The sequence below is a fragment of the Ananas comosus genome, linkage group 9 (assembly GCF_001540865.1).
Source record: "Ananas comosus cultivar F153 linkage group 9, ASM154086v1, whole genome shotgun sequence".
NCBI lineage: Eukaryota > Viridiplantae > Streptophyta > Magnoliopsida > Poales > Bromeliaceae > Ananas > Ananas comosus.
This window is the reverse complement of record NC_033629.1, coordinates 2643548-2654331: the sequence shown is the minus strand read 5'-3', so window position 1 is coordinate 2654331 and position 10784 is coordinate 2643548. Positions and strand designations below refer to the sequence as shown.

General features: G+C 30.3%; 1 non-coding gene across 1 annotated transcript; it reads right to left on the bottom strand.

Annotated features, from left to right (window-relative positions):
* Nucleotides 8307-8379, bottom strand: TRNAF-GAA. Its single transcript has one exon. It is a non-coding gene; the product is annotated as a tRNA-Phe (tRNA).

The window sequence follows — 10784 nt, the reverse complement described above, 5'->3', positions numbered from 1 at the left end:
GTATATGAAAGTCTCTATAGCTGAAGTATAAGAAATCTTACTTATATGTATGAATCATTTTAAATGTATTCGGATACATTTTCTTGGAGAGAAAAAAATTTCATGTCTAAGGAGTAAGAATCGAACCTAAGTATAATCTTTTACAGAAAAAATTAAAACTAAAGTCGCAAAAAACAATGACCGTTCTTAGCGCAAGTGGTAAAAAAAATTGATAGTTGGTATCTCATGTCCCAATTTGGAAATTTAGTTATTTCGTATTTTCAATTAAATTTATTTATATAAAAATAAATATAAATATAAATAAAGTGGAAAATAGCATGCTAATTTTTTCACTACCTTTTTCTAAAAATAAGTCACAAAAAGCAAATAACTACGAATTTCAATTATTTCTCTATCCAAATCATGGACATTTATGTAATTTATGTAACAAGAGAAGGTAAAAATATATAAAATTTATCATAAACTATAAATTATTTTCATTCAACTATCCTACCTTTAAAATTTCAATTTTAATACCCAACCTTTTAATTTATTCAATTTAAATATTTTGATGGCTCTTTATATACAAAATTTTAGTTAATTATCTCTTTTCATAAATTAATAGTTATATAAATTACATAAAATATACTAACTAAATCAACAGAACTAAATGAAGTTAAAGAATCATTAATTGGCTCAAATTAAATAAATAAAAAAATTATATAATAAAATTAGATATTTAAAGATGTGATAGGCTCTTATTTCATAACCCCTTCAATTTTTTCTTTACATATAGTCCTAACAAATTTATATTTACATAAATAGCCTTTTTTTTTTGCTACATGAGCGGTAAGATGGAGTTTTTAAATTGAATATGTTAATTGGAACACCATATTTAAACACAGTAATTGGCCACTGCATTTATTTTTATAATTTTTTATTGCCTGTAAGTTAAATAAAAAGAAATAGAATATGGATATAAATACGGTGATTTAATTACCGTGTTTAAACACGATGATTCGATCATCGTATTCAACTTAAAAATGTCACGTGGCGCTCGCGTAGCAAAGAGATGTCCTTTTTGTCCTGCTATTTCCTAGAAATTTCTTCTCCATACATTATTTTTTTTCCCATTTTTTAAAAAAAACCATGTTTGTGAGTATTTCTAGGAAAGCAACATTCCCTTCCCTTCTATTTGTCTAAGCCCTAACCCTGCAGAGAATCCATCTCTTTTTTAACTCTGAACATTTGTTCTCTTCTCTTCTCTTTCTTTTTTTAACCTCTTCCCCATTTACATTTTACATTCACTACATATACAAATATGGATTAATTTCATACAAGTCCCTACAAACATAGTAAATTACAAATACATTCCTACAAAGTTCAACTTTCATATGTTGTCTCTGTAAAAATCATGATATTTTTAAATATATTTTTACCGTTAGTATTTGTTAGAAAAAATTAGTTAATCATAGGTAAAATACTTAATCCTAGTTAGTTAATATGATGAATTAATCTTTTTATTCCTCTTTAATTAATAATTTAGATTTTTGAAGGGATATATTTGTGATGGCAAAAAAGTAATTTCACTTATTAAATAAATAGTATTTTAACAGTAATATACTAAAGGGACGTATTGGAAAATATTAGAACTTTTGTAAGGACGACATATGAAAGTTGAATTTTATAGGAATATATTTATAATTCAGAGACCTGTATAAAATTAACACTATATATATATATATATATATATATATTTGAGTGGTTTTCACTGGGTTATAATATTTAATCTAATGGTTAGAAATGATGAATGAAATTAATCCAAAGGCTAAAAACTTGATAGCAAAAAAGGCTTTTTGCTATCAATAGTATTCTAGCCCAACCGATCTCTCTCTCTCTCTCTCTATATATATATATATATATATGTTAGGGCTACTATACTTTTATAAGTATAGGCCTCTTTGTACTCTAAAATTTTCGACCGTTGGATGAAGAGATGTGTTGTTAGGATTACAGTGGTCTTAAGTTAGGTTAATAGTGGTCCTTTAGGGTTGAATGGGTGGTTGATTGAATAGTATAATCTAACGGATGAAAATGGTCAAAGCAATAGATCTAATGACCGAAAATTTATGAGTATAAAGGAGCCTATACTCATAAGAGTATAGTAGCCAGACTCTCTGTCTCTCTCTCTCTCTCTCTCTCTCTCTCTCTCTCTCTCTCTCTCTCTCTCTCTCTCTCTATATATATATATATATATAATTGGGATGAAATACTATTGATAGTATTTGGTCCATTTTGGCTTGCTAACAAGTTTTTAACTCTTGGCTTAGAAATTATAGGGTTAGGATGATATTAGTCGTTTAGAGTCGAGTGGTTCTCCTAGAGTTGATTGGTCCCCACTAGGTTATAATATTTAATCCAATGGTTAGAAATGATCAAATGAATTTATCCAAAACTAAAAATTTGATGGCAAAACGGAGCAAATACTATTAATAGTGTTCTATCCCAAGTCATATATATCTGAGCATTTATTAAATAATTAATCAATTAATTAATTCAATGCCTGCTTCTTCTCACTACAAGCCATTTACAGCTTCCAGCAGCAGCAGCAGCAGCAGCTGCTCACCCCAGAAGCGGGAATTTGCTTTTCTGCTGGGATCTGCTCACTCTCCAGGTGAGCTTAACAAGATCTCATTGCAAAGGAGATTATTTTTTATACACATGAAAAAAAACGTACAGAACTTATTTGATCTGTGAACCATTTTAGATTGATTATTCAGCTATTCAAAATCTTAATTTTCACGATTTAATCTTTTAATGTATTTGATTTGAATCAGTTAATAATATTTTAATTTTAAAATTTAAGTTAATTATTACTTTAATAAATTTATAGTTGCGAAAATAATATGAAGTATCTTAACAAGACATTAAAAGATAAACAATATATTCAAATTTATAGATGTGGGGACATATTTGAAAATATCAGGATTTTTATAGAGACAATATATAAAAGTTGAACTTTATAAAAATATATTTATCATTCACGTACTATATCTGCAGGGATCTGTATGAAATTAATCCTATATTCAAATACGTTTATACAGTATTAGGTGATGCATCTGACAATTGCAATTTACAATATTACAGTTTATAAGAATACGTTTCAGATAGGTTAGTAATTATATCCTTTATGTCAGCTGATAAGTTGATATATACCGTAAATATCAAATTATATGTTTTTTTTTTTCGAGAGAGAGATAGATAGCACGCTACCCGCTTCGTTTATTTTATTTAGAAATAAACTTAGCTAGAAATGTGAATCAACTGGGATTCGAACTTGGGTCTCGAGTACCAACCATCAAGCCCTTTGTCACTTGCTGTAGGGACGGTCGGTAATATCAAATTATATGTTAGATATCAGCATGTCAATATATCAGCAACGGGTACAGATGGTGAGCAGATCCGGGCGACAGGTGGGACCCACGCCACCCTCACGATGGAGCCGTGATCTTTGGCAACCTCTTTTCTACTTGTGTTTACTACACACACATGTCCACGTCCCCACATCTTTTGTAGAAAGAGAGAATGAAAAACAGCGCGAAATTATGGTTCCCACCTGCTGCGTGCGGAGGGGCCTAAATCACGTGAACAGAGAGAGAGAGAGAGAGAGAGAGAGAGAGAGAGAGAGAGAGGCGCGTATATAAATTCATTGTGGTTACTATCGATTTATTTTCAATGATAAAATTTTCAAAAATTAATAATCGACACAGTTGAATATAATTTAGATCATTTAAATTATTTAGGAATTAAATTTTGTGTTTTTTCGATATTACTAACTGAATGATTAAATGGTCACAAAATTTGCAATTTGAATGGCAGATACGGTGCGTTTGCTCGTTTTTTTTAAAAAAAATATTTAAAATAAGATCTAGATTCTAAATTTTGAATATAAAAATTATATCATCACATTTTGAAGAATATTTATTCTCAGTCATTCACATTTTATCCACTTAATGCACAAGTAAACAATATAGAAAATGCATGAAATTTAATTTTCAGATATTTTGAATGTCTAAATCATATTCAACGGTATGAATCATTGATTTAGAAACTCTATATTGAAAAAATAAATCGGTAGTAAATCGAGCCGTTTACTGCTGATAATAGACTAGCACGACTTAAACTTAATATGTCTTTTGGTTCTCAAACCTAAATTAATGACTATTTTCGACTCAAACTTGTAGAATTATTGCAATTAAATGCTACATTAATCCAATATAAATGTGATATAATAGTATTACGATTAATGACGCGATAACAATTAAAATACCATATTAGTTCCACACTTCCACTTCAGCAACACATTAACATTTAAATAATCTAAATTAATTACATTGTGAGATAGTTATGTTCCTCATTTTATATATGGGAAAACTTCAAATACCTCCCATGTGGTTTCGCACTTTCTCACTTTAATATCCTGTGATTTCAAGTGTATCAAGTTAGTACTCTGTGATTTTATTTTTGTATCAAGTTAGTACTCTGTGGCTTCAATTTTCTCTTTTTATTATCCATTTCGGGATATATAATTTAACGAAATATTAAACCATAGGATACTAAAGTGAAAAAGTGCGAAACCACAGGGAGTATTTGAAGTTTTTCTTTATATATATATATATAGAGAGAGAGAGAGAGAGAGAGAGACTTTTTTATTCTTTAATACATAGTAGAGTTGTTGGTTTTTTTTTTTTTTTTTTTTTAATAGAGATCTATGACTTTGGGATGTAGTTGACCGGGTGTGGATTAATTACATTGTTTTCTAAAAAGGTGAAAAAGTGATAGAGAAAAAAGAATAATAACAATAATAATTTAAGGAAAAAAAAAGGAAAAAAGAGGCAACTTGTTGTGCTTCGGTTTTGAGAGTGTCCCCCACATGGTAAATGATTGCATAATGTGTGTAAAAATGGTGTGACAAATGCGAGGGAACATCGCATTTTTCGTATGCTTTTGCCATGGCGCCATAACTTTGGTCAATTAATCATTAGGAATATTTTTCCATCGTTTAAAATGCATGGAGACCCCTACACTATAGATTATTCTAAATTGGTACTCTAGTCCCCAATTGTTTGTTTTTCTTTTTTTTTTTGGGTACATTAAATCGTTTTTATTTCCAATTACTATGATTAATTAGAATTTGTTATTAACCATCTAATGGCTTTAATTACTAGAAATACTGATTTTAATTCTTATAGTTGATATAATATTCGATTTTTAATGAAATTTACGGATGACTATAATATTTTACTTTTGAAAATTTTTTAAAGTTTTAGTATTTGAAAGTAATAATATATAATAACTTTGATAAGACAAAAGACCAATATAGGCCATTGAATAAAAAAGTGTAAAATTTATATGACACTACTCTTTCCACTATGATAAATAATTAAAGAGATCGGCTGCTGTACTATCGGCAACTGAGTTGTTTTCAATAATGCGGCTTTCAAGTCGACGATCTGCTCTGTTAGACTTGATCTACACTATTAAAAGTATTTGCAAACTAAATTTTGTAATTTTTTGACATTATTTACCTATCAAACGAATCGTCTAAAATGAATGATTCAAAATAAAAATTTTATAAAAAATAATGACAAAAGAGTTGAATTTAAAATCAGAGGAATTAAACTTACTCTAAATAGCGAAAAGAATTTTTTATTAAAATTTCATCAGATTTAGATTGTTTTACACTGTTAAGTTTACAAACGCATAACATCGACCATTAAAATAATCAATTTTGAGACCTTTTGATCACTAGCTAAATATTGTCGAAAAATTATAAAATTTAATTTTCAAATAGTTTGAAAAGTGTATATTAAGTTTAACATAGCCGATCGTTGATTCGAAAGTCACATCATTAAAAGTAATTTGATAATGCGGAGGTCTCAGTGATACCGATAGTGTAGTAGCTAGCCAGTTCATATTTTAATATAACTTAGAAGTGGAACCACTGGGGCTCAGAGTAGTAATCACGTGATTAGTTCATGATTAGTGTTTGTTTTTGAGGAGTTTGTCTCCTAGAAAATATGAGTCCATGTACAAGGCTCTTTTTTTTTTTCTTTTTTTTTTTTTCTTTTTCCCTTTTTTTTGGTTGGGTGAATCAACAAAGCTAATGTGGTCCTATAATCTTTTTTGTCGCTTATACATAATAAGAATCTGATCATCCAATATGTGGGGCTCACCATCTCGTGATTTATTTAAATGTTCTTAATTATTATTTTTGTCCGTGTCATCGAAAGACGATAAAAAATGCTGGTTATCAACTAAAGCTATAAGAGAAAAACAGTATAAGCCTGACGGCCAAATATAGAAAAAAAATTTCTCTCTGATGTAAATTGTTCGTGAACTTGTTTGGCTCAACTTTCTCGACTATGAACAACAAAATCTCAATCAAATCAAATATTTGACTCGCTGATTATAGGTTTCTATAGAATTGTCGCGATGTAAGCGAATTTGAGAGACGGCTTATAAGCGAAAATATAAAGTTTGGATCACTTAAATTACTTTCTTATTTTACTATAGTAAAAGTGCATTGACCTTAAGAAATTTACTCTTTTAAAGGTTGTGTGGAGGATTAAATGGTAATTACCCCGAGGTAATTTTGTAGGTCTCAATGGGTCAACTTGGTCAAAATTGTTTGGAATATATTAGTATGGTTTTTTAGTACACTTTACATGGATTTTTGGATTAATTGTACTTGGTTATGGTTATTTTGGTCGTTTAATCTCGAACTTCGGAAACAATTTTTATATATTCTACTAATTTAATTGAACAACCTTTTCTAAACTTTAAATTAATAATACAAATAATGAGGAATAGATGATGAATACATGTATGCATATACACATATACAAGTGTGTGTGTGTATATATATATATATATATGGGTATAAAAATGCCTTATATTATGTGAAGGTAAAAATGTATCTAACTTTAACTTACTCTGCGTGAGTAATGTTGTACTTTAAAATGAGTGCTTTGAAATTTGTAGTTTTACTATCTAATTTTAGAGTATTTTTAATGATATTTCTTTTAGTGAAAAAAAAAATAGTAGAAGATGCTATTATGTGATGGAAAGTTCTAGAATTTTTATTTTCTATATATAAATAAAATTTTTAGATTAACGAAGCATTTGGTCACGCTTAGGGCGTGTTTGTTTTGCTTGGAATGGAAGAGGTCAGAAGTTGCGAGTTCCTGCCATATATCCGATCTTATATAACTTCACCGTGGTAGGGAATGAAGTTGCCTCCCACGTAGTACACGAAGTCGGGACAGGTACTCATAGATCGTACGAATCCAATTGCTCTTCCCCAGTTTCCTCTAAATATTTTCGTCTCACGATGCAGCAAGGTAAGGAACTTCTGCACCGAAGATCCAACGAAACAAACACGCCCTTCAAAGCTAACATTCTATTTTTCTTCCTATTCTAAATTAATCTCTTTTTAACGGTAACTAGGAAGAAAATACATTCAAAAATTAGAGAAACAAGTCAAAAAAATATATAATTTAGAAAAAATCATTTCATGCGGAAAAGAACATAACACCACAAGTGCGTAGCAAGAATAAATAACATGAGAAACACCCAAATAAAAAAAAAAAACAGATAAAACAATTTCTATTTGGAAATAAATCTACAAATAACATTAGTATTTCCTGCATAAAATGATGTTACCTTCTATAGTGAAGAAGTATTAGGGAAAAAATATTTTAAAAATTTAGAAACTATTCTACAAAAGAATTAAATTAATCTTGCTACCTTAATGTTTGAAATAAATCTACAAATTACCTTTAATAGTTTCAAGTATCGGGGAAAAATATAGTTTAAAAATTCAGCAATTAGTCAAAAAAAAAAAGTTTTTCCCTAATACTTCTTCACTATAGAAGGTAACATCATTTTATGCAGGAAATACTAATGTTATTTGTAGATTTATTTCCAATTTGTGAATTTTTTAAATACTTTTCTACAAATTACCTTTAATAGTTTCAAGTATCGGGGAAAAATATAGTTTAAAAATTCAGCAATTAGTCAAAAAAAAAAAGTTTTTCTATCTAAATGTTTTGAAATAAATCTACAAGTTAACTTTATTTTTCCTGCCTAAAGTTTTGGAGAAAAGTATTTAAAAAATTCACAAATTATTCAAAGAAAACTTAAAATAATTTCGAAAGATTTAAAATAATTTTGCTACCTAAATGTTTTGGAATAAATCTACAAATTACTTTAACATTTCCTGCAAAATCTATTAAGGAAAAAAAATTAAAATTTTAAACATTTTTTGCGGTGAGCGTGGATCGAACACGCGACCTTCAGATCTTCAGTCTGACGCTCTCCCAACTGAGCTATCCCCGCTTTCATATCTTTATTTTACAAAACATTTTATTTATATATATTTTAAATAAATTTATATTCCAAATACAATTTTTTGAATAATTTTAAACTTTTTCCTGCTATTGATAATATCATTTTATATGTTCTCTTAGAAAAGCTTTTAAAAGCAATACTCAACCATCTTTTGAAGTTCTTTTGCGACGCAGGCGTAATTCACATTGAAAGAGGAGAAGCCGAGAATAAAAAGATAGATACACAAAAAACAATATATTTTTTGACAAAGACGAAAATGCTGTTAATAAACTCTAAAAGTTGATTATATTAACTGAACATCGTGTATTTATATATATATATATATATGATCGGTACCCAGTTCTACTAAAATTGAAGGTAATAAATTCTAATGTATCTGTAAATCTAAATTGATAAGAAATAATTAAATAATTGAACTAAAAATAAAAAAAATATGAAAATTTCCAAAAGTAACCTAAAAATGTAAAAAATGGAGGACTACACAGTTGAATTTGAATCCCAAATTTGGGTAGAATGGCTTTATTTTTCAACACGTGGATCTGAAAAGGTGTTTTTCAAATTGGGTTGTATGCTGAAAACGGATATTGGAGCGAAAAGTTATGACTTTTTAAAAATTTTCTACGCCGACTGTAAAATTTGTGGAGTTCAGCTAGATTTTCTATCCAGTTTGGTTGACTCACGTTTTTATAAAAACTCTAACGCCAAATTGTCCACATTATTTTGTAATTTAATATATATTTAAAAACAACTTTAACAAAAATCTAAAGAAATAAATAATGCTTGTAATAAATTCAAAACTGTTCGGCCTTGTTTCTGCTTTTGCTTTCAGTTACAAGTAACTCTAATGCTAATACCACTTAATTCACAAGAACGTTTTCTACTCTGGTTCTTTTTTTTTTCTTCTTTTTCCTTGTCTTTTCTTTTTTTTTTCTTTGTTGTTGCATCGTGAAACTAAATAGTAGGATCAATGTTTATTTCTTCTTTTTTTTTTGAGAGAGATAGGTCGCTATCAACTTTGTTTATTTCATTTAGAAATAAACTTAGCTGGAAATGTGAATCAACTAGAATTCGAACTTGGGTCTCTGGTACCAACCACCAAGTCCTTTGCCACTTGCTCTAGGAACGGTCGGTATCGATGTTTATTTCTAATGAAGTAACATTAACATTGACATTGACATTGACATAAAACATAAAAAAGATGACAAATGAATTGAGTTGGTTTTGTACACGTCGTATTTTGCTAGGTACATTCAAAACCATGCGTGAGCTCAAAACATAAACTATTGCGTAGATTATAAAACGAACAAACACCCAGCTCTGATGAAGGTGGCGTGTAAACAGGCCTGGCCAAAATCTGTGAAACAACGGTTGTGCTCTAAAAGCTTAATCTTTTAGAGAACGGTGTTTAAATGTCCGGGCTCGAGACTTTTTAGTCGGCTCATGACGTGGGCTTGAATGACTCGAACTCAGAACCTTCTGCTCTGATACCATATGAAACAACTGTTGTGCTCTAAAAGCTTAAATTTTTAGAGAACGACGTTTAAACATTTTTATATTTAACAAAATCAGGCTCAAGTTTTTTAGTTCTAGTAACCACACCCCAGCTCGAACCAAATCTATGATTCGCGAATTGATTCGTGTCTGACCAAGTAAGTTTCAAAATTAAAAGGAAGAAAGAGATTTTCTCTGCTCGGCGGCGGCCAGAGTTCGACTTTGGACTAGAGAATCATCTATGCGCGCACCACGTCAGTTGTGCACCGCAGCCCCCATCTCGACTGCTAAAAGTTTTAAGAAAATGTGATAGGTAGAAAGTAATTTTGACTTCGACAGTTGCACCGTGCACGGAGATTATGAGAGTCGACCGAAAGAAAAGTGCAAGCATGGTGCATTGCCGACTGTGATTTGTTGGTTTAAATGGACCAGCATTCTACTCTGTGGTTGGAGGCCAGACTAGATCGGGTTACGTTCGAAATTGCGTGAAGTCTGGTTGGGTCGAGCCATGGTCAAAGTGGCATAAGATTGGTTGGGCCGACTCACAATCGAGACCAGTAGGTGTTGCGCCCATACACTATAAGTGAATTGGTCGTATATTTCTAACCGTGTAAACTTTTGAGATTAATGGTAAGAGCCAATGATCCGATGGCTGATGTGCTCCATCGATGTGGGTGATAATTTCTCTCTCTTTTCTGTCACACTAGACCTTTCTGGAATTTGAAGATCAGGATAAGTTCGATGGTTGGATTGCAAATGTGAGAGTGAATGGACGGCCGGGATTAAAAATGGTGCACGGGCTGGTTTGTTGCACCAGGTGTAGGCAATAATAAATGTTGGGCCCAAGTTTCCTGGACTAGGATTGGACCAAATTGGGCCAAGTTGGGGCACGGGCCTTAGCC